Below are 25,373 nucleotides of genomic sequence, written 5' to 3' on the forward strand. Positions count from 1 at the left end.
TGCTGATCACCACACTACCAGTGAGATCTACACACAGAACAGCAGCAAATTTCCCGATTCAAGTGTAATCACTTATTTTGTATATGCATATGCAGGTTAATTTTTCAGAAAAAGTACATGTTGGGCCTAGTTGAACAATTATTCCCTTGTTTTAATATTCCTTTGAAAGAAAAGAAAAAAAATAGTTTTCAAGCTTTTGAACATATGTCCTATATCTACAACCAGCAGTTTTGTTTAAGGGTTTAGCTCATTATTAGCTTCTAAAATATATGACAAACCACAATTAAATTATTGGAACAAAGAAACAAGGATACTCTGTTATATAGGTTGTAGGTATCCAATAAGTGTTTGAATATATGTTTTAAAATTATGGGTCACTTTTGACACAGCTAGGCATTTAGTAAATATTTGAATGAATGCAAGAATAGAGAGAGTATGACTTTAGTATGTTTCTCTCGATCAGAGACTGAGTTCTCTTGACTTCATTCTTTTCACACACAATAACTTTCTCTGTGGTATGACTCACACTCAAAAGCCAGAAACAAATATCTATATATCCCTCAATTCACTTATTTATCCATTCATCCATTCAATCATTTGTTTGTTCAACTAACTGAGTCATTCAACAAATATTTATGAGAACTGACGATGCCAAGCACTGTTCCAGGTGTTGGTAATCAAGGATCATGGAACAAATGAGGACAGTACAGCATGACATGAACTAAAACGAGGGAAAGTACTAATTGTATGTGACCTCAAAGTAGGGGCAAATAATCTCCAGTTGGTGAATCAGGTCAGGCTGTCAGAAATAGGTAACATCTTAGTAAGTCTACAAGTGAGTAGGGGTTAGACAAGTGAGTAAAAATCTTGGATGGCCAAGGACATTTCAGATAAAATAGAAGGAATAACACACATTTCAGCACATTGGGGAATTGGTGGGAATTCCCTATAACTATAGCACAAAACCCAATACTATGAGGGTTCAGTGTTCAAACGGGACCTCTTTGGAAGCAAACCAGGGGTTTTGCAAACCATTTTCTTCCCCCTGTGTTCGCATAACATTTTATTTATAGTTCACTTAGCAGATTTTATAGTGTATCAATAGTTTTTTCCCTTTGTCTGTCAAGATAAACCTTCCTAAGTACTGACTTCATACAGAAGTCTTGGGATCGTGGAAAAGAAGAGCAGTAATGACTAGCGATTAGGGCGATTAGGATTCATGTGTGTTTACTATGATTGCTCTTATAGAATATCTGATTTCTTCATTTCTAGAGCCTCTCTGTCTGCGTAGGCCTTCCTAAACAGATTGTTCCCCACTGGCTTCCCTGATTTTCTCACCTGGGCTAAATGTAACCTGCTTAAAAATCCAGAACCTGCTCCTGTGTACTTCAGAAACCTGGGCCATGACAAAATGCCCAGGCTTCCTCTAAGATAGGTTAGATGTGCAGCTTGGGAAAGTAACTGAGTAAAAGCCCTATTTCAGTTAATGCAAATACACTCAGAGAAGGAGTTAAGAACCTATGAGAACTTTCTAATGAAGGAGCTGAAGCCTCAGGGCCACAGAAGAGTATATGAGAGTTGGAGAGGACATCAAAGGCTTTGGGTGGGGCAGAGCATCTAGAGTGGTTTCAGCTGATGGTGCTGAGGACGATAGAAGGTGGGGGAGTTTATACTTCAGGCAGTGAATGATGGACATGGTGGCAAATTAGACTCAACAGTGCCAGATGTAGAGCCAATCTAAGGTCTGGGACTTACAATGCCCAGACTTGAGAGCTGACTCCCAGAGAACCCAGAAGCCGCTCTGCCCAGATGACCTAGCTTATAATTGCAGATTAAAAGCAAGTCTTGTGAAAATGATGATATCTTGAGCTTTCCTATGGTTGTATGTGGCCTTGACAATGACTATACCATGCAGTCCAAATATGCTTAACATGATTTTAAGTGTCCTCAGACACCCGTCCCAGCTTGGTGTATTCCAGGGCTTTACTCACAAACGTTGTGTTCCATTCAGACAAAACCACTGCTTAGACCCGTAACACCAATCCATTTCCCTGCCCGAGGGTACTGAACTGGTAGGGTTTGCTGTTCTGATTCCCTTTTCAAGAACTGTTTCCAATTCTACCTTCTGTGGTAAACTTTGTGCAATGTACTCTGTGCTCCAATAGTGCTTTGTATAACAGATCGCTGTGGTTGCATTGTCACCCATATACATGTTTGTTTCCAATAACCAGTCTTTTTCAACTTTACTATTTTTCTGTTTTAACCACAAAGTTCACTTATGCAACATACTCCCCAGGGAGTATTCAACATTGCAAGCTATTTCTCATTCTATCTCGATAATGCAATTACTTCCACATTTAAGACAGTGTATTAGAATCATGGGAGTGAAAATTACATTATTAAAAGGAAAACCTTGAATTTACTTTATATAATAGGTAAGTCACCAGTGAACTTTAATGTTCTGACAGATAATGGGAAGGTGTTGTGAAATGCCTTGTAACTCACCAGTTAGAGGATGAGGATGCCCAGTGACAGCTGCCTTTGTGCTGTGTCCCAGGCTGGATATAGCTCCTGATATACTGTCAGAGCTCAGCACATGTATGCAGAATGATTTTAGGGAAAAATGAGTGAATTAACTACTTGGTTTGTTAACATTATATTCTCATTTGAAGCTATGCTCAAGAGGACACAACTTCTAGGGAACCTGATGACATCACTGAAGTCCTGAATGTTCTGAATAATTAGATACCTGGTTCAAACCCCCAAAACCTCGAATTAAGAATCTGAAATCATAGGCTGTGAAGATGAGGTGCCTGTGTATTATAATGTGTATATAGACCTGCGGTGCAAAGGATACAAACAAAAACTCCCCTATCTCTCTTGCTGAGTTTCATTCAGGGAAAACACAGCTGTTTAGCACAGAAGCTTCAACCATCATGCAGTGGGAGATGCAGACAGTGGCTGTGTGTACAGAACTACTGAAAATGCCTTGAACCAAGGGCAGGTCATCAAAGGCCAGGGTGAGAATTATGACCGCTGGACCAGTATGACATAGACCTTTCAGGAGAATGAAATGTCTTCATTATGAGCAATCCCTCTGGGCTCTTCCAATTGAGATCACTGACTCTGACAAGAACCCATTTCAGTTCCTTTCAATTGAGGACAATGTCAGAATGATGAAACCACAGATTTTATAGAAAGTGAGAGGAACAGAATATTCTGCACTTTGTCAGTCTTGGTGTGGAGCAGTGGGTGGAGCAGGAGAAAGGCTTGGGGAGCCTATTACCTGGGTTTGTTGTCCAGCCGCACCATCTCCATGCAGAGCAACGCCGGGAATGCTACTTAAAGGGGCTGTCACTCTCCTTATTGGTGATGCCTAGATAACAATGCCTGCCCTGGAGGGGTGATGTAAGTGGCAGTGATAATGGTCAGTGTGTCAGACACTGCAAGTGTTTGACAGCACAGAGCTCTCATTAACACTGAAGAAGTGCTTCGATTATACATAAAAGAAGGAAAATATATAGTGCGTCCTCTTTGAGAAGTAGTGGGTTTTCATCAATAGCAGAGACTTGAACTGGGCAGCCAGAGTACCCTTTTATCTCATGAGTGAACTAGAAGAGGCTCACCAAGTCACTCTGTTGGGTTAAGTCGTTGCAGCCCCATCCTAGTATTCCCATGCAGCATCAAGTGTTCACGATATGCCTGATGAGTTACTCCTCTGCCATATTAAATCATCAGTGCTTGTTTTATGCTTTTTCAAATTTTTTCAAATTTTCTGATTTTACATTTTTCTGTTAATCCGTATTTATTTGTACCAACTCAATCAAAAGATTTTTCATCGCCTTTTCCTAATCTTACCACTTCCTAACGTGGGCATTTCCCTTAAATTTCCTCAAAAATGCCTAGAGCCCAGAGCTAACTTAGGTTCTCAGGGTCGTTTGATTTTTGAGGGCCTTCTCACTCATCTTCAGGCGTTTTTGTGTTCATTTCTGCTTTTTCTTTCCCACAGCATGGCTGTAAATCTACGGTTTTCAGAATGCAATGTTTTTCATGCTGCTTACTGATTAGATGAGAAAAGACATCAACTAGTCTTTCCAGCATTGAGAAAATTTTAGGATAGCTAAGAGCAGTGATCTCTTTCATCAGGACTGCTATCACACTGTCGGACTTCTCTCTCATTTGAACTGCAAGATGTGTATAAGTTCTCGAGCTAAGGCCCTTGAGTTCCTTCTCTTTTTTTGAATACTTTTTCTGAATTTTATTTTTTATACAGCAGGTTCTTATTAGTTATCTATTTTATACATATTAGTGTATATATGTCAATCCCCATCTCCCAATTCATCCCACCACTGCCACCCCACCCCTCCCCCACCACTCTCCCCCCTTGGTGTCCATACATTTGCTCTCTACATCTGTGTCTCTATTTCTGCCCTGTAAACTGGTTCATCTGTACCATTTTTCTAGGTTCCACATGTATGCGTTAATATATGATATTTGTTTTTCTCTTTCTTACTTCACTCTGTATGACAGTCTCTAGATCCATCCATGTCTCTACAAATCCAATTTTGTTCCTTTTTATGGCTGAGTAATATTCCATTGTATATGTGTACCACATCTTCTTTATCCATTCGTCTGTCAATGGGCATTTAGGTTGCTTCCATGATCTGGCTATTGTAAATAGTGCTGCAATGAACACTGGGGTGCATGTATCTTTTTGAATTATGGTTTTCTCTGGGTATATGCCCAGTAGTGGGATTTCTGGGTCATATGGGAATTCTATTTTTAGTTTTTTAAGGAACCTCCATACTGTTCTCCATAGTGGCTGTATCAATTTACATTCTCACCAACAGTGCAAGAGGGTTCCCTTTTCTCCACACCCTCTCCAGCATTTGTTGTTTGTAGATTTTCTGATGATGCCCATCCTAACTGGTGTGAGGTGATACTTCACTGTAGTTTTGATTTGCATTTCTCTAATAATTAGTGATGTTGAGCAGCTTTCCATGTGCTTCTTGGTCATCTGTATGTCTTCTTTGGGGAAATGTCTACTTAGGTTAAGAACTCTTATCTCACCCCACCCACTGCCCTTTTGAGCCTAGGTCTCCCCTTCGATATTCATAGTCCTGTTTTGATACTTTTGCCTCTTTGTGGTTTTTATACATTTTCTCTGACTTTAAGAGAATAACATCATTTTAAAATCTTTTAAACAACTCATTAATAATTTTGCTAATCATAAATAATAAATCCTTTAAACAAAACAGAACCAATATTAACCCATACTGAGCCCCATTAGTCATTTATATAATCTCCCACATAGTTTCATCACTCATGATGAACTTTAACCTATTTCCAAAACCATGATTTAATAACTTTCTTTGAGTGATTAATTTTTCATGCACAAATGGGTGACTCATCAAATTAGAAATGAACCTAATGTCCAAATGTTTGACTTTTGCTATTTGCCATCCAATTTCTTTTGTGGGTGTGTGATGGCAAAACTATGAATTCATACGGCCTGCTTTATTCATATTGAAGGCACTCTGCCAGTTTCCCATTCTTAATATTTTTCGAGGGTATTCAATACTACATTTTACTGATGGTTACCTTCCTGGGCAGAAGTTTCTAGTACCCTCAAGAGTCTGTTTTCTCCATATTCTCCAATGTGCTAACATTCTTTCATTTTCTAAGAATAAATATGCATGGCTCAGTAAATATGCTGGCCAATCCCCTAAATAACTCAGGGTGATATGGATCTTCCAACGACTGCCAAGTAAGGAATTCCCTTATCTTCATGTTGGTTAGAGCAATTTTTGCAATGTCTTCATTACTCCCTAATTGTCTATATTTCTTTGCTTCATTTCTCTTGTTAAAGGCAGATTTTAAAAAATGAGTTCAATAACTCAGCCGTTTTAGAGTCATCATTAATTTCATGCCCTTCCTCATTAATTAGTGGACCTATTTTCTTGTGGCTTTCTTCTCCCTCTGGGTTTAAAAAAAAATTCTTCTCGTTTATTTTAACCCTTTAATCACACTCCACCATGACCTTTATGTCTTCCTTAGCAACACAAATAACATCTCAGTGAAAAATGCTTTTTGTTCTCTAGTTCCTCATCATCCCTGAAATAAGTGCTCTTTTTTTTTTTTTTTGCTCTGAAAAGTTGCACCATTACTGATCAAATTTTAAAAGGCTTCTTATTCAGAGGAAATTTATAGGTAATTTCTTTAAAGAAATGCTAAAAAATGCTGTGTCTTCTACAGTAAGGCAGCATTTATATCTTTGAATTAAAATGTTGAAAAAAGGCCTAAGAACAAGCTTTTTTTTTTTTTTTTTTTTGGTAAAATTGTTTTCACTTCATCATACATTAAATTTCTGCAGCTCAACAACCCTCTCACCTTCAAAGTGGTCTTAGTGTCGTATTAACAGTCCATACTTCTCCAGAATTCAATAAAAGCCACGGCACCATTTTTTTTCTTCTCCTATGACATGTGTAGTTTCCCAAATATTAAGATAGTTTTTATAATACATGAAAGTATGAATATTAAAAATGAAAATTTAAAATATGCTCTTATAATTTGAATGCTGGAATACAAATAAGATGCTCAGCTCAATATTTTAACCATAATTTTGACTTTCTGAAAATATATCCTAAGTTAAATGGTTTTCTATTTACCATGGTCTTACCTGAGGGGTCAGTAGTGTGAGTGCCTACATGCAAGTTCTCTTTAGCATTTTTCATTCTTTCAAAATGTCACTGTCTTCCATTTCCTTCCTCTCATTCAACTTAAAATCTGTTGTTTCTATGCTAATATCAGCATAATAACATGAAAAAGAAATGAAACTGAAATTCCCCTGACCTGGATGTATATCCCAATTGTTCCATTTCTAGGTGTAAGCTATAGAGCAGCTTACATAAAGTTCTTGAGATTCAGTCTCATCTGTAATACGGGAATTATTGGTAACTAGCCACAATAAGGGGCACTGTAAAGCTTAAGTAAAATAATCAACAAATGTTCTCCTGTTGTGGTTGTTTTGTCAGTGATTTTATGTGTTCCGTCTTCTTTAATCTATGGTATTTTTTTTGAGCTAGTTGGATACTGAAATAATAATGAAGGAAGTAAAGCACACAGAAAGTGTGAATTTTCTTCGTCATTAATCTGTCAGTCACACAGTTAGGTCACTACGACATCAAGTTCCAAGCTCCAAAAGATCTTAGAAATAGTTCAGTTCAACTCCCTCATATTTTTAGAAGAGGAAAAATTTCTAGAACCCCAAACTCATCCAGCCTCACCATCATCTCTAACTTCCTACTGACTCTCAGAAAGAACCATTAGGGGACTAGAACAGGAGAGAGGTTTCAATACCAGAAAATGCCTTAAATTGGTGAGAACGTTACTGCAGACTTTTCAAATCATTATTATAAAAATCTATTCCAATGACACATTAACAATTTCCACGGATAGTTGGATGAATCACAAATATTCTGTAAGCATAATCTAAAACAGCTTTCCCCATAGTTTGTTTCAGGGAACAATATTTCTACAAGAAGTTACACACAGAGAGATTGCCTTGAAACTTCAGAGATGCTGAACTGAGCTAAACCAAACAAGTCTTCTACTTCCTGAAAACTCTAAACATCTTAAAAGAATTGTGCTGCTTGTGTGTATGTGTGTGTGTGTATGTGTGTGTGTGTGAGAGAGAGAGAGAGAGAGAGAGAGAGAGAGAGAAACAGAGAGAGACAGAGAGAGAGGGAGAGAGAGTGGGAGAGAGAGGGGATGGGTGTGCTTGGGGTATTACAGTACTGTGTTGTACACAAAGTTAATTCACCATAAACTGTTTGAGAAACACAAAAATTGTCTTTTTGTCTGCACAACTCAGAACATTTGCTTAGCCTGTCAGTAGATGATCACAGTAAAAAAAAAATAAAAAAATCAATGAAACAGGGTATTTGACATGAATATAAATAAGAGCAAATAGAATTTTTTGAATAGGTTTCTAGACTTTTCTACTAGACATTTTGGTATCAGGAAGAAACTGTCACTGTCATCTTAAAATAATCTGACCACACTGAACTTTTAAAAATCCATCTACAAAAAATGTGAAACTAAAGCTTTCACCTTTAATCTCTTGACATTTATGGAACAAGATGATGCAGCTGTAATGAACCTCACCACTGACCGTTTCAGTAATGTGGGGAGGCATCATTAGTTTATGATAACAAGGGGCGGGGTTGTCAGGCTTTCCCCGAACTGAGAAGGTGAAGTCTAATTAGTCATATAACTGTTTTATTTTCCTTGGTAATGAGCATATGCCAAGGAGCTGATTGCAAAAAGGTACATTTTTTAGAAATCTAAAAAATACATCAAATGTGAAACACAGTTGTTTCAAAATCTCTTCTCCAAGACCCACGTTGATTTTCACACCATATTAATTAGAAGAGCTTTAAACTCTACAGCTTTTTTTTTTTTTTTTTGGAGGTTTAAAAAACTCTCATAATCTAACCTATATTACCTTGTACCTGCCTTTTCCTTTTCAGTCAGGGATATTCATAAATATAATATGAACTGCTATGACTTTCTAATAATACCCAGCAAATGCTGTGTATGCAATAGGATCTTTAAAATACCCAATAATTGGATTTCTCATGAGTTGGTAGGCGGGAATACAGGCAGTAGGTATTACTGGTTTCAAATTGTCTACATTCCTGTAAGTGGCTAATATTCTGCCTCCATAAATAAAGGGATATATTATAACATTCCTCTCTGGCAGTTCTTAGGATGAGTCTGAATCTTTCACCCCTTTTTGACAGGATCTAATTTCTGTTCTTTTCAGCAGCTCCACTGACCTCCTATACTCTCTCCTGTGCTGCAGAGTTTCACGTGGCTGCTGCTCTCCCGATCTCCATACATTAAAGATGCATTTATACTTTTTTTTTTTTTACAGTGCTCTGAACATAATTACAAAAGCTTTGAACCTAGAATCAAAAACGAGTGGTTTGATCACATAAAAGCTAATTTCTGAAAACCACTACACACAGAGATTCAAAGTCAAAGGGAGGACAAACTTAGAACTCTTCAGGTGCAGCCGGGGAAAAAAAATATTTTCTAAACCGACCCACAGAAAAGTTTTTTATGCGCAGCAATTCAAGACTCTGGCCACATCTACCTATTGTTGTCTAAGCCTGTTGAAGTCCCATTATTCAGTCTGCTGAGTTTTTTCATTATAGGTAACTAATGTGCCATTTCTATTTAATAACATTCTCCTTCAATTTCCTTTTGTAATTGGAGTACATGATCAACCATTTAATCGAAAAAAATTTAAAATGTAATACAGCAGCCACTTTTAAGAAATAAAAGATAAGTCTAGAGTCAAAAAGCAAGTACAGAGCTCTCCTACTGTTATCCACAAATGCTTCCAATGTACTCAGTGTGATAATCTTATCATTTGGGTGCAAATTCAACTCCAGTAACTGCAAGGAGGGTAACAGCTGACTGTATTTGCTCCCTCCCTTTAAACTCTAAACAACAAACTTTTGTATCCTATTGCAGGTAAGAGAAACTGCTCGAAATGCTCTTCCCTTCCAACCCTTTACCTGATGACTTACACTGCTCTTTCAAGACTTCTCATGCTATCACCTTTCATGGAAATGTTTCCCTCACCTTTTGGTAAGGTCAGAGATACTACTTCTGTTTTTCAAGATAGTCCCTGGGCTGCCCATTACCAAATCAACCCTAATAACATTAGTTTCAATTATTTCCTTGTCTGTTTCCCTACTAAGCTCTGAATTTCTCATAAACATATATAAATCCTTTAAGGCACAAAGCTTTTTCTGGCTGAGGGCAGAAGATGTCAGAGATTCAAGGTGTAAGAAGGACTCAACTCACTGTTTCTAGTTTAAAGATGGAGAAGCTGTGTGAGATGGAATACAGTTGGCCTATATTACTGAGAGAATCCCCCAGCTGAGAAACAAGAACCTCTGTCCTACAACCACAAAGAACGGAACTCAGCCAACAATCTGAGTGAGAACATGGAAGTAAATTATTCACCAAATCATTCTGATAAGAGACCAGCCCAGATGAAACCTTAATTTCAGCCCTGTGAAACCCTATGCAGAGGGTCCAGTCAAGCCCACCTGGATTCTGGTCTACAGGACTGTGACCTAATAAATGGGTATTGTTTTTATTCCACTAGGTTTTAGTAATTTGTAATCAAGCATTAAACATTTATATAAATTTATTGTTTATTATCCTAAAATTTTTATCAAATGAGAATTTGAGAATATATTAAATGTTCAAAAGCTGTTGATTAGGCTAACCAAGAAAAAATAGAGAGAACAACATATTACTAATATCAGAAATGAAAGGGGGAACATCACTACAGACCCCATGGACATTAGAAGGATAATAAAGGAATATGAACAACTCTATGTCCACGTATTTGATAACCTGGATGAAAGGGAACAATTCCTTGAAAGACACAAGCTGCCAAAACTCACACAAGAAAAACTATAAAATCTGAATAAGCCTTTACCTATTACAGAAATTGAATCAATAATTAATAACCACCCAAAAGAGGAAGCACCAGGCCCATTTGAGTTTACTGGTGAATTCTGCTAAACATTTAAGGAAAAAATTATACTCTTTCAGAGGACAGAGGCAGAGGGAATACATTCTAACTTACTCTGTGATGCCAGCATTACCCTAATACCAAAATCAGGCAAAGATATAACAAGAAAACTATAGACCAATATCTCTCATAAAGATACATAAAAAAATCCTTAACAAATTATTAAATTGTATCCAAGAATGTACAAAAATAATTATACACCACACCAAGTGTGATTTATCCCAGGTATGAAAGGCCGATTCAACAGTCAAAAATCAATTATTGTAATCCATCACATCGACAAGCCAAAAAGATAAATCACATAATTACATCAACAGATGCAGAAACAGCATCTGAAAAAAACCAACACCCATTAATGATAAAAACTCTCAGTAAACTAGGAATCAAAGTGAATTTCCTCAACTTAATAAAGAAAATATCCAAAAACCTACAGATAGCATAATACTTAATAGTAAGAAACTCTGTACTTTTCCACTAAAATCAGATACAGGGCAAGAATGTCCCCTCTCATTATTCCTTTTGAGCACTGTACTAGAAGTTCTAGCTAATGCAGTAAGACAAGGAAAGGGAATAAAAGGTATACAGATTAGAAAGGAATAAATAAAACTGTCTTTATTCACAGATGACATGACATGATCACCTTTTACAGAATCCAAAAGAATTGGCCAAAAAACCCCCCTAGAACTAATGAGTGATTATTACAAGGTTGCAGGATACAAGGTTAATATACAAAAATCAATCACTTCACTTTATACCAGAAATGAACAAGTGGAAGTTGAAATTAAAAGCACAATACCGTTTACATTAGCATCCCCAAAATGAAATACTTACGTATAAATCTAACAAAATGTGTACAATATCTATATGAGAAAAACTACAAAACTGTGATGAATGAAATCAAAGAATAACTAAATGAAGAGATAGTTCAGGCTCATGAATAAGAAGATTTAATTCTGTCAAGATGTCAGTTTTCCCAAAATGATCTATAGATTCAATGCTATCCCAATAAAAATCCTAGCAAATTATTTTGTGGTAATTGGCAAACTGATTCTCAAGTTTACAGGTAAGGCAAAAGACCCAGAATAGCCAACGTAATATTAAAGGAGAAGAACAAAGTTGGATGACTGACACTACCAGATTTCAAGATTTACTATAAAGTACAGTGATCAAGACAGTGTGGCATTGGTAAACAGACAAACAGCTCAATGGAATAGAATTTAAAGCCCCCAAACAGACCTCCATAAATATAGGCAGCAGATCTTTGACAAAGGAACAAGGCATTACAGTGGAGCAAAGATAAAGATAAACTTTTTAACAAATGGTGCTGGAACAACTGGACAGCCACATGCAGAAAAAAAGAATCTAGACATATATCTTACACCCTTCATAAAAACTAACTCAAAATGGATCTTAGACCTAAACGTAAAATGAAAACTATAAAACTAAATGATAACATAGAGGAAAAACTAGATGACCCTGTGTAGGGTGATGCCTCTTTAGATACAACAAACATTAAAGGCATGATTCATTACAGAAATAATTGATAAGCTGGAATTCATTAAAATAAAAAAAATTTCTCTTCTGTGAAAGACAGTTATCAATAGAACGAGAATACCACCATAGACAGGAAGAAAATATTTGCCAAGACACATCTTAATATATCCACATATATATTCAAAGAATTTTTACAACTCACCATTAAGAAAACAAAAAACCCTTAAAAACTAAGATATACAGATGTCAAATAAACACATCAAAAGATGCTCCAAGGCTTCCCTGGTGGCGCAGTGGTTGAGAGTCCGCCTGCCGATGCAGGGGACACGGGTTCGTGCCCCGGTCCGGGAAGATCCCACATGCTGCAGAGCGGCTGGGCCCGTGAGCCATGGCCGCTTAGCCTGCGCATCCGGAACCTGTGCTCCGCAACGGGAGAGGCCACAACAGTGAGAGGCCCGCGTACCGCAAAAAAATAAATAAATAAATTAAAAAATAAATAAATAAAAAGATGCTCCACATCATAGGTCATCATGGAAAGGCAAGTTAAAACAATTAGCTACAACTACATACCAATTAGAATGGCCAAAATCCAAAACAATGATAACACTAAATGCTGATGGGATGTGAAGCAATAGGAATACATTGCTGGGAGGAATGCAGAATGGACAGTCACTCTGAAAGACAGTTTGGTGTTTTCTTACAAAACTACTCTTAAACCTACTCTTATCATATAATCCAGCAATTGTACTCCTTGGTATTTTACCCAAAGTAGTTGAAAACTTATGTACCCACAAAAACCTGCATATGGATGTTTATAACAATTTTATACATAATTACCAAAACTTGGAAGTAACCTTTCAGTAGGTGAATTAATAAATAAACTGTGGTACATTTATACAATGAAATATTATTTAGCACTGAAAATAAATGACTATTAAGCCACCAAAAGATACAGAGAAATCTGAAATGCATATTATTAGGTGAAAGAAGCTAAGGTGAAAAGGCTACTTACTATATGATTTCAATTATGTGACATTATGGAAAAGGAAAAAATAGGGAGACAGTAAAAAGATCTCCCAAGTTTTCCAAAAGTGGTTGCCAGGGATTGGTGTCAGGGTAGAGCACAGAGGATTTCAGAGCAGTGTAAATTGTCCGTATGATACCATACTGACACATACAGGTCATTATACATTTGTCCAAACCCATCAAGTGAACCATAGGGACTTCTCTGGTGGCGCAGTGGTTAAGCATCCGCCTGCCAATGAAGGGGACACAGGTTCAAGCCCTGGTCCAGGAAGGTCCCACATGCCATGGAGCAACTAAGCCCATGTGCCACAACTACTGAGCCTGCGCTCTAGAGCCTGCATGCCACAGCTACTGAAGCCTGCGTGCCTGGAGCCCGTGTTCCGTAACATGAGAAGCCACCGCAATGAGAAGCCCACGCCCCGTAACGAAAAGTAGCCCCAGCTCTCCGCAACTAGAGAAAGCCCGCATGCAGCAACGAACACCCAACACAGCCAAAAATAAATAAATTAATTTTAAAAAATCTTTAAAAATGCAACATGCAAAAAGATAAATGACACTTAAAAAAAAAAAAGTGAACCATAACATAAACTATGGACTTTGGGTGATTATGATGTGTCCTTGTAGGTTCATCTATTGTAACAAAGGTACCGCCCTGGTAGGGGATGTTCATAATGGCAGAGGCTACGCACGTGTGGGGGCACGGCTATATGGAAAGTCTCAATTTTCTGTGAACTAAATCTGGTCTAAAAAATAAAATCTTTAAAAAAATTTTTAATAGGAAAAAATATGTTCAACAGAGAATTGGGGGAACATAGTAGATACTCTCGTTGCCTAACCTGACATCCACGCCTCTTCTCCCTTGGTAAAAAAACCAAATCTGTTTAGCCTGGCAATACGCTCATCCATAAGACTATTCTACCAAGTCCTTCTTGCAGCCAAATGTGGCCAAGTTTTGGCCAGCTATTTTTAAAAAGGAATGTTATTCTGGAAAGTCTTCCTAAAGGTAGGGGCCGTGTACTTTTTTGTCCGTTTCTCCTTTCTCCTGCCTGCATGGTTTCCTGCAACACGATATGATGCCTTCAGCTCATCCTGCATCATAAGATAAAACTGTAGTCTACTGGTATGTTATAAAATAAAATACCCTAAAACTTGGCAGCTTAAAAGACAAGCATTTAGATTATATATTCTAATTCTGTGGATGATTCTTCCGTTCCACAGAGGATCAACTGAGGTCTCTCACTGAAATTCAGCTGAGCAGCAGGCCTGGTCTGCAAGAACAAGAACAAGAACCATGGCAACATATTCTCACTTCTGGCATTTTGATTATTGTGGCTGAAAGACTGAACCCAGCTGGACCCCTCTCCTTCTCCATGTAGTCTCAGAGCCTGTCTGGATGATCTCTGCAATAGGGTAGTTGGATTTGTTACATGACAGCTCAGGGCTCTAAGAGCAAATGTTTCAAGAAGGAGGAAGTAGAAACTGACAGTACCTTGAGGCATGGCCTAGAAATTGTCACAGTGTCACTTCTGCCATATTCTATTATTCAAAGTAGTCACATATTCTGTTCAGATTCAAGGAGTGGGGTCACAGACCTCACCTCCCAATGGGGGAAGGGCGAAGAATTAGTGCCATCTTCAATCTGCCATAAATGACCTAAGGATGGCAAAGAGGAACTGGAGGAGCCTGGGTCCCTGACATCAAGTTTCTAAACCACCCCAGTACTGCTTACATCTGAACTTATTTTATGTTACAGTGAAATAAATGTCCATCTACTTTAATTTCTGTTTTATGCAGCAGAAACTGATTCTGAGAACTTCAATAAGAATGTTTCAGAAATAGAGAGACCAAAATCATGGTGATTTACTTAGTATTTGCAACTTTTGTCTTCCAGGGCTTCCCTCAGCCTTCTATCATAACGTATCCAGTGATAACAAATATTCCATTTTATCTTAGAATATCTTACCTGTAACTTTTTTCTGGTTGATATGTAAGAGTTACATAATTTTGGAATTCATTTGCTCTTCATGTTAAATATCCTTAGCGACAAAGTATCAAGAGTCACTATATTAAGATCTAAAAAAATCAAATTTTCACGGATAATAAGTAAAATGAAAAGCAAAGATCTTGGAAAAAAAGAAGGTGTAAAATCTGATGAAATATATATTAAAATGGGAGGAAATGTCTGCATTGGTGGCTTGTACTTCCCATCTTTCCTGATAATATCCTGGCTGTTTTTTTAATGTATTGTAGGTTGTCACGGTGATAGGCAGAGGATCTGAAATCAATTCAGTAATGGGAGACTTGGGTTTATTTGTTGCTTTATTTACCTTATCAATGTTTTACTTGATCACAACGCATTCCAAAGCAACATTCTGCCACACTCAGCAACGTTTGCACATTCATACCCTTACTCATTCAAATTCTTACGCATTCGCATTCCCACTCTCAGGCACACCCAGACTTATTCTCAAATTTTCCCAATCATGTCCTAAGACCTTCACAAAGTATTCTGAGTGCATGCGCACAAACTCTTATTCTCTTTTACATTCTCATATTTTTAACACTTTTGTTTATTCAATGCTTTGCTAACTTACTCTCAGAAATGCATGCTCTTACCTAATGACACATTCACTTACATACCTGTCGGTTGCACATACACTTTTTGATGCACTTCTGACAAGATAAATGAGTTTTCTTAAATTTCTCCAAGCCCAACTAACCTCTAACTTTTCTATCTCAGACTAAAAGGTCATATCACATGAAAGGGGAGGAACCAGAGGCAGATGATTTGTGATGACAGTAAAGAACTCATGCCTCCCCTGTGGAAAACAGTATGGATTTTCTCAAAAAACTGAAAGGAGAACTACCATATGATCCAGCTATTTCACTTCTGGGTACATATTTGAAGAATATAAAAGCACTCATCTGAAAAGATATATGCACCCCCTACGTTCATCACAGCATTATCTGCAATAGCCAAACTATGGAAACAACCTACGTGCCCATTGACAGATAAATGGATAAAGAAGATGAAAAAAGCCATTAAAAAATGATAAAATCTTGCCATCTGAAACAACATGGATGGACCTTGAGGGTATTATGCTAAGTGAAATAAGTCAGATGGAGAAAGAAAAATACTGTGTGATTTCACTCATATATGGAATCTAAAAAACAAAAACACAGATACAGAAAACAGAGTAGTGGTTACCAAAGGGAATGGGGGGGGAGGGCAAAATGGTAAAGGCGGTCAACTCAGTGGTGGTTGTTGGAAACTAAACTTTGGTGGTGGGCACACTGCAGTGTATACAGAAGTTGAAATATAATATTGTACACAGAAAACTTATATAATGTTATTAAACAATAAAACACAACATTTTCTTAAAAAGGAAAAAATAAAAAAAAACTCATGCTTGCAGACCCCCTGCTTGCATAAATCCCTTTTACGGCTCTGGTAGGAGCCCTAGAAATATGGTCACGTGTGTTCACAGGCTTTTGTAAACATTTCTATATTAAGGTATTTTACTTGAATTGGTTTAGATCACTACTTTCACACTTTGCCATGTGTAGGATATTGTTGGAGTAGCACTGGACATCGTAGGGATCCATTTCAGAAGAAGCTTATTTGGAATTACACTATTTTAACTGCAATACGGAAAGATAATGAACATTGCAATAAAAAAAAAAACCTGAGAAATTACAGACTCTGATCTGGACTTATGAAATGGTAGCTTCTTTTCTCATGTTTAATTAATAAACAAAAGAGAAGATTCAGATAAAATGGATTATAAAGTGAAGGCACCAAAGCAATGAAATTATAAATATTTTTATATAGAGAAGCAAACGTGACCCCCCAATGATTAGATCACATAAAAGTAGCAGTTCATTAAGAGGAAAATCTCCCTTTAAAATGGAAGTAATGAATAGACTCTTAAATTGTTTGAGAATTCTCCTTAATGAAGAGGCATGAAACATGAGAAGACATTGAAAAAAATTAAATTTCTTGCTGATCTGATGCAAATATTGACATCAATGTAAATGACATAAAATTTTCATGTGCCACTGAACAGAGGACATTGGCAACAAATTGGTTATGTATGTAGTTATTTCAAAACATATTTAAGTCATTGCATGAGAAAACGTGAAATGCTCAGTAATCTTGCAACATATGTATAAAAGAAGTTTGATAACGTTTTTTGAGATCACTTATAAAACATGGTATTATCTGCAATGAGCTGTAAAGCAGAAGGAAAATTCCCTGAACTTCTACATCTACTATATTGTTACTACTAATAACAAGAGATTTTAAGCAACCGTACTAGAGAAAGTACTGAATTATCTTTCTAGTCTCTTTATAGAAGACAGCACAAAAAATTCCTATGTGAAGAGGCATTTTAAGGAATCAATATACAGCCAAAAATGCATGGAAAAGCATTATAGAGGTGTAAGAGACAGCTAATTAATAACAATACTATTTTGCATTTATAATGTTTGTGTTGCCAACGTTTAAAGTATATATTTGCCATGATACATTTTCTCATTTAAATAAAGGCTTAATTTCATATTTAATATTTTATTCACAATTTTGTATTCTTTCTCCTAAGGAGCCCACCTCCAAATCACATCAACTGGCACCATTAAAGCTGAATCTTATATGCACCCCAATGTTCACTGCAGCACTATTTACAATAGCCAAGACATGGAAGCAACCTACATGTCCATCAACAGATGAATGGATAAAGGAGATGCGGTACATATATATCCAATGGAATATTACTCAGCCATGAAAAAGAATAAAATCATGCCATTTGCAGCAACATGGATGGACCTAGAGACTATCATACTAAGTGAAGTAAGCCAGACAAAGGCAAATACCATATGATATCACTTATATATGGAATCTAAAAAAAGATACAAATGAACTTATTTACAAAACAGAAATAGACCCACAGATATAGAAAACAAACTTATGGTTACCAAAGGAGAAAGGGAAGGGAGGAATAAATTAGGAATTGGGGATTAACATATACACACTAATATATATAAGATAGATAAGCAACAAGGACGTACTGTATAGCACAGGGAACTATACTCAATACTCTGTAATAAGCTGTAAGGGAAAAGAATCTGAAGAAGAATAGATATACATATATATGTATAACTGAATCACTTTGCTGTACACCTGAAACCAACACATTTTAAATCAACTATACTTCAATGAAAAACTTAAAAATTAAAAAAAAAACAAAACTGAATCTATCTCAGGGAGAGACTCACATCAACCACAGTGAGAACAAATGGATTGAAGTGTCACCAGATTTCTAAGGACTATAAGAATGGGGAGCTCAGATGAGGAACACAAGAAAGGAATTCACAAAAATGGGAATGGTGGTTTTTCAGTGCTATGTGAAAGAGAACAAAGGAGATAATACTAAGGACATAATGATAAAGTTGAATCTTTGAATAGTAAGACTTTAAAAAAATTTCAATCAAATATTTAAGTTTTCTCATTCATACAGATCACTAAACTAAATGATCACCAGAGAAACCAAACATTGGCCATCTTTATCTTTAGACACCTGGAAAGAGCCCACAGCATTTTTTTTCCAGCATCAGCAGACATCCAATGCCATTACATTAATTGATTCCTGCTGTAAACAGATGAAAACAACACAGGGACCATTTGCTGCAGATCCAAACTAAGTTCCACATCACCAGCTCACTGAGCCCAGTTGGCTCATTATAAACTCTTTATTTAGATTAAGAATATACAAAACATTTAGGGACATCCAAGGTCTTTAAGAACAATCCATTAGCAAACCGGCCACTAGAATCCCAATATATTGCATTAAAATGAGAAAATGAAAAAAAATTCAGTATAGAAGCCCCAAATTTCAAAACATACCTTGAAATTTCCCAAGGAAGGATGACAAAAAATAATTTAGTTTTTCCACTGAAAGCCTATTCAAGACAGTACTTAGCCACTCAAATTCTGTTCTCCATTCTCAATTTCTCAGACCCCCCACAGGTATCTTGGTGAAGATAACTATGGGAAAATCCAAACTGGTAATATTGGAAAGATTGTACGTACTCCTAATAGTGAATACATTTTATAACAGCTTTTACATCATGCCCCATTAGGTTTTGGGTTTTTTTTTTTACACTAGTCTGACATGACAGTGTAATTCCCTGTTAAATGCTGTAATAGCAAGGATGAGTAATAATTCAACATGATGCTAATGTAGCACAAGTTTAAACTGCTAATTCGATGAAGCTCTCATTTTGTTTTACATTGCTCTAATCATTGTAATTCTTGAAGAAAAATATTAGAATCATGTAAAGACGAAAAGAGTCATGGCAAGAGTTCCTACCTGTTTCTTGTTCTTGCCTAAATGTACGTCTTCGGAAGGAAGTGGTTCTCTGGCTTCAGTATCACCACTTATCAAAGGAGAAACTCAGGAATAGTCCAGAAAGCTTTTCAGAAAACTTTGCTCCAGGTATGAATAGTGTTGATTTCTCCCTCACTCTTCTGATTCCTTTAATATGAGAATAATAAATTACGAAGTCTGTTCTCATGCTGTAAAACCCCTTTCAGACTTTCTCTCTCTTCCTTTCCCAAATTTTATTATAGTACTACAGGGTATATGCCTAGCTCCGAGCATTTCTCCTCACCTACAGTTTGTAATACATCAAATCCTTATTGTGTTCTCCCACCATTGTAACCATCACACACACACACACACACACACACACACACACTTTAACCCTGTCACTCATCTACTCAAAAAACTTAGAAGCTTCCCATTGCTTCTGGTTTTTAAGGGACTATAGAATTTCAGATGGTTACATCTATAAACAACTTATATATACAGATACATATTTTTTTTATATATATATATATATAAAACAACGTAACATGTAAGTATGTATATAAATTTAAAACAGCTGCTACTTAATTCAAGTAGCTGTGCAACATTTGAGAAATATTTTTCTCTTCTAAGTGTTTGCATGCGGAAATCAGGATACCAAGAGTTTCCTACTTCATAATACTAGTGCACGTGTTGGAAAAGGTGATGTTTGTAACGTGTTCCTCACAGTGAGTGGAGGTCGTGTGGAACATAATGTTCAATTTTTGGAGTTTTAATAAAGTTGACTAATTTTTCTTATAAATGCTATTGATATTGGCCCTGTGAATTGTCTAAAATACAATTTCCTCAAATGTTATACTGGTAAATTCAGACTAATTTTATGATTTGTAAGGATTATTTGATATTAAGACATTGCTCAATGTCTATTATATATGTTTGAATTTTTTTTCAATTTCCATTTGATTTTGCTTATGATGTTACTTTTGCTGGGAAGATGATTTTATCATGTATATTTCGATGGAGCTATATACTCATATCTTCTAGGTTTCCTACCATGTTCAAAGGGGGTGAAGCTTGTATAATATTGAAGATTAAGTAATTATTCAATGATTACTGCTTATTTCCTATTTATTTAATTAAAATTTTGGAGCCATCTGTACCTGATTTTAGTCAAAGTATCCCACCTCATAATCTTCCTCTAAAGTGCTAGCTTCTTGTCCCAAAATTATTATTTGGACAGATTTCTTCACCATAGTGATTGTGAAGTACATATTTCAAGTTCCCAAGTGTTTATTATTAGACTCTCTAGTTCAATTCATTAATCTGCTTTAATTGTGTTTAATACCAACTTTTAAATGTCATACAACTAGATTTCTTCCATTACTCATATTTTATAGGATTTTATATCCTTTTGGATAATCTTTAGTAGTGTTTTTCAGTCTCTTCCCTCAATATCTCCTCTCATCTTGTGGTTATCATAATTCTTATTATATTGTAGATGCAATAATATTATAGATGTTTTTATTTTAGAAAAAAACCAGACATGTTTATAACAGTCTTCTTTGTCTAAAATAAAATATTTTAATTTTCCCATTGTTCCTTTTCTTTCGCTCAAATATATTAGTTATTTTTTATATGGGTCCTGCATACTTCTTTTTTTTGTTGTTTTTGTTTTTTTGCGGTAAGTGGGCCTCTCACTGTTGTGGCCTCTCCCGTTGCGGAGCACAGGCTCTGGACACGCAGGCTCAGCGGCCATGGCTCACGGGCCCAGCCACTCCGCGGCATGTGGGGTCTTCCCGGACTGGGGCACGAACCCGTGTCCCCTGCATTGGCAGGCGGACTCTCAACCACTGCACCACCAGGGAAGCCCCTGCATATTTCTTTTTAATATTTTTACTGGATGACTTATATTTTTGATGTTAGGTCAAAGGGACTCTTTCATTTGATGATATGCTTAAAATGACTCATATACAGGAAATTAATTTTTTAAACTTTAATATCATTAGACTTGTCACTGAATTATCATAATTATTTCAACTATTTTATCAAGCTGACACCACTATATAATATCACCATATTCAACTGCGTTTTCTGAAATTAATAATTATTCTCAAATATTATGATATTTGCATCTCTTATTGTACTCATTTGTTTATTAAGCATTTCCAACATGAAAACATAAGTTCTAACTGTTCTGCAGTTACTTATGGTATTTTTGATGTATCAAATATTCAATTTTTACATTGTCAGATCTATCATTTTTTTCCTGTTTGTTTTATGATGAAAGGAATCTCTTAAACATGATGATCTGACAATTTTTTCCAATTTTTCAAACAGTTAAATGATTGTACCAACATGATTTATTGAATAATTTACCCTTAACTCACTGATTTGCAAAACCATGCTTTATATACATTAATTAATCCTATACTAATTTCAATTGTGCTACATATTGATTTAAAGATACTGGGCCAGACTCATGCTATATTTTATTCTTATTTTCCAAAAGCTATTAAAATAAATTAATTCATTACCATTTTTGCTGGAAAGCAAAATGCAGACTTCTCTGTGTTTCAGAAATTGTGCAAAATTCCTAAAAGATGGAAAGAAGATAGGAGTTCATTGATTAATACATAAAAATGTTTGCCTCCTACTCAAAGATGTAGGGAGTAGGAGGGGACACAGAGGTCATTTCTTTGGGTTCCCCTAGAGGTGAACTATCCCCTGCATATTCTCCCTCTTGCCTTGTGGATACTGACAGTAGAGTTAAGATGTCTTCAATGAAAGACTTCAATTTATTGATCAGAAAGATCAATAAATGGGAGCATTTGTGTCAGTGTCCCAATGTTTGATAAACTGGATGTGCATGTATGCAAATAAGATCCGTCAAGGATTCCCACGTATCAGCATAACTTTCCCTTTTCCAGAACCATGGGAAACAGATCAGTAGCAAAACCTAATGCTCCCCAAAGGCTGATTGTATGAGCAGCAATTGTTGGCACTGACTGACAATCCAAAGCACATACTGAATCAACAACCATTCAAGGAGAGCTATTCCAGGAAAGGAAGAGATAACAAACTTAATGAAATAAAGTATTTATAGCTAAGACCACAGCATTGAGGTGACAAGGAGAAAAGGACTTTTGAATATGTATGGGGATTGTTGATAATATGGCACTATCCAAATTTTTTTACAGTAGGATATGAAAGTTAAATATTAGATATTTTAATATATATAGCATTAAATATAGAGAAGCTGTTTAAAATATATAAGATATGCTTAGCTAAAGAACAAATTAGTAAATTAAAAAACTGAACTTAGATATTTTCCTAAAAAGAAAAACAGAAATAAATGAAAATATGAGATATGTAATTATAAAAGGGTTAGAAGACATGGAATACCAGTTCAGTAGTCACGATATTTATTTTAATATAAATTTTTAAGGAATCTGCTTTTAAAAGACTAAAGAGGAGGAAAGATTAAAGGATATAACTATTTTTTCTGATAATATAGCAGGTTAAGTTACTCGCACCAACATTCCATTACAAAAAGAGTAAAATAAAATTAAAACAAAAGAATAGAATACTTTACAAGCATCAATAAGCCAACAAGAGGGAAGGCTGAAGGAAAATGAGGAGTGATTATTAATGGCTACAGAGTTTCTTTTATGGGGAGGATTTTGATGAAAAGTTTCTAAAATTGATTGTGGTAAAGTTTGCAAAACTCTGTAAATATACTAAAAGCCACTGAATTACAGACTTTAAATTAGCAAACTGTAAGGCATATAAATTATATTTCAACAAAGTTGTTACATGATAAAGAAAAGAAAGTTAATAGGATAATATGCAGGCAGAGCAAGAAAAAATGAGTAAAGGACAATCATGATAGACAGCTGAGAATAACTCCAAACAGATTCCTAGTAAGAAAAAAGAAATAAATTGTGATTAAAGCAGTATTTTAAGAGAAAAGGCAAAGAATTTTCCAAAACAGATAAAAACACCAAAAGAAAGATTTCACAAGGCCAACAAATCCCAAATAAGATGTAATAAAAGGAAAATCATAACTAAACCCATCATAATGAAACTGCAGCTACCAATGACAAAGATAAATTTTTGAAAGACATTAGAGGAGGGAAGAATACAACTTATTTCTTTCTTCCAGTTTTACTGAGATATAACTGACATACAGCACTAAGTTTAAGGTGTGTACAGCATAATGAATGACTTACATGCATCATGAAACGACTGTCACCTCTCAATTTCACTCATCCCTCCACTGTCCTCCCCTCTGGCAATAACCTATTTATTGTCTCTATCTATGACTGTTTCTGTTTTGTTATGTTTGTTCATTTGTTTCATTTTTTTTAGACTCCATACATAAGTGAAATCATATGGTATTTTTCCTTCTCTGTCTGACTTATTTCACTTAGCATAATAGCCTTTAGGTCCATCCATGTTGTCGAAAATGGCAAGATTTAATTCTTTTTTTATGGCTGAGTAATATTCAGCCATAAAAAGACAACACAAAGAGGTTGTCTTTTCCCCACTGTATATTCTTGCCTCCTTTGTCATAGATTAGTTGACCATATAAGTGTGTGTTCACTTCTGGGCTGTCTGTTCTGTTCCACTGCTTTATGTGTCTGTTTTTATGCCAGTACCATTCTGTTTTGATGACTGTAGCTTTGTAGTATAGCTTGAAATCAGGGTGCCTGATAGCTCCAGCCTTGTTTTTTCTCAAGACTCTTTTGGCTATTGATAATCTTTTGAAAATTTTAGAATTACTTGTTCTAGTTCCTGTGAAAAATATCATTGCTATTTTGATAGGGGTTGTGTTGAATCTGTAGATTGCCTTGGGCCGTATAGCCTTGAGTAATATTTAACAGTATTCTTCTAATCCATGAACACAGTGTATCTTTCCATCTGTTTGTGTTGTCTTCAATTTCTTTCATCAGTGTCTTATAGTTTTCCAAGTACAGGTCTTTTACTTCCTTAGATTTATTCCTAGGTATTTCATTCTTTTTAATGCAATTGTAAATAGGAGTATTTTATTAATTTCTCTTTCTGACAGTTCTTTTTTAGTGTATTTATAGAAATGCAACACATTTCTGTATACTAATTTCATATCCTGCAACTTTACTTAAGTATATTATTTTGAAGTCACAATATTCAACTTTTGTTTTAACTGTTTAATATTCAAGGTTTTAATTTTTGAGAAAACCTAGACCTAAAAAGCATGAATAATTTACCCAGTGTCTCAGAGTCATGAAATTCTTCAGGCATGGTTCAGAATTATATTATTTACATCCAATTATCTTTTTAATATAACTCAGAGCCTAAAATTTTGAAGAAGAAAAAGTGAAACAAAAATTCAAAATATATGACTGATTTGTTCACACCCTGACTGTTGAATAGTACTGATTATAATGGTAGCTGTTTTCCTATTCTTCCATGAGAAATGGTATATTTTCAAGTATGGGCCCAGTTGTCCTTTCCATGTCCTTTATTCAAATATTGAATGCTCATGGTGGCACCAGGAATTTTCTGGATGAAACTATTTATCTGACTTATCTCTACGTCCTTTTCTTTTAGCTGTAAAAGGAGAGAGGAATTCCCCAGTGTATTAGAGGTACAGATGTATAAGTAAGGTAAAAGTAGAAATTAGTTCAATATTGAGGTCCAAACAGTTATACTTATTATTTCCAAAGCACTCTCATCTATTTACCATATTCTTTCTGTGTGAGTGAGGGATCTTTACATTATTCCAAACCTAAATATACTGAAATCCATTATTTACTAAAATTCAGTGTCAAATGCAGATTAGTGTTTCATCTTATATAACTTCCTGAAGGGTTTTGGAATGTGAACAG

General features: G+C 35.7%; 1 long non-coding RNA gene across 1 annotated transcript in view; it reads right to left on the reverse strand.

Moving 5' to 3' along the window:
• LOC125965617 (uncharacterized) overlaps nucleotides 1-22,107 on the reverse strand; it is a 105,105-nt gene extending 82,998 nt beyond the window's left edge. The window contains exons 1-2 of the long non-coding RNA XR_007479708.1: nucleotides 22,041-22,107; nucleotides 19,510-19,674 (exon numbers count right to left, since the gene is read on the reverse strand). This is a non-coding gene — a long non-coding RNA (uncharacterized LOC125965617). The remainder of the gene's footprint in view (nucleotides 1-19,509; nucleotides 19,675-22,040) is intronic.
• Between the last annotated feature and the right edge of the window lie 3,266 nt (nucleotides 22,108-25,373).

The sequence above is a fragment of the Orcinus orca genome, chromosome 10 (genome assembly GCF_937001465.1).
Source record: "Orcinus orca chromosome 10, mOrcOrc1.1, whole genome shotgun sequence".
NCBI lineage: Eukaryota > Metazoa > Chordata > Mammalia > Artiodactyla > Delphinidae > Orcinus > Orcinus orca.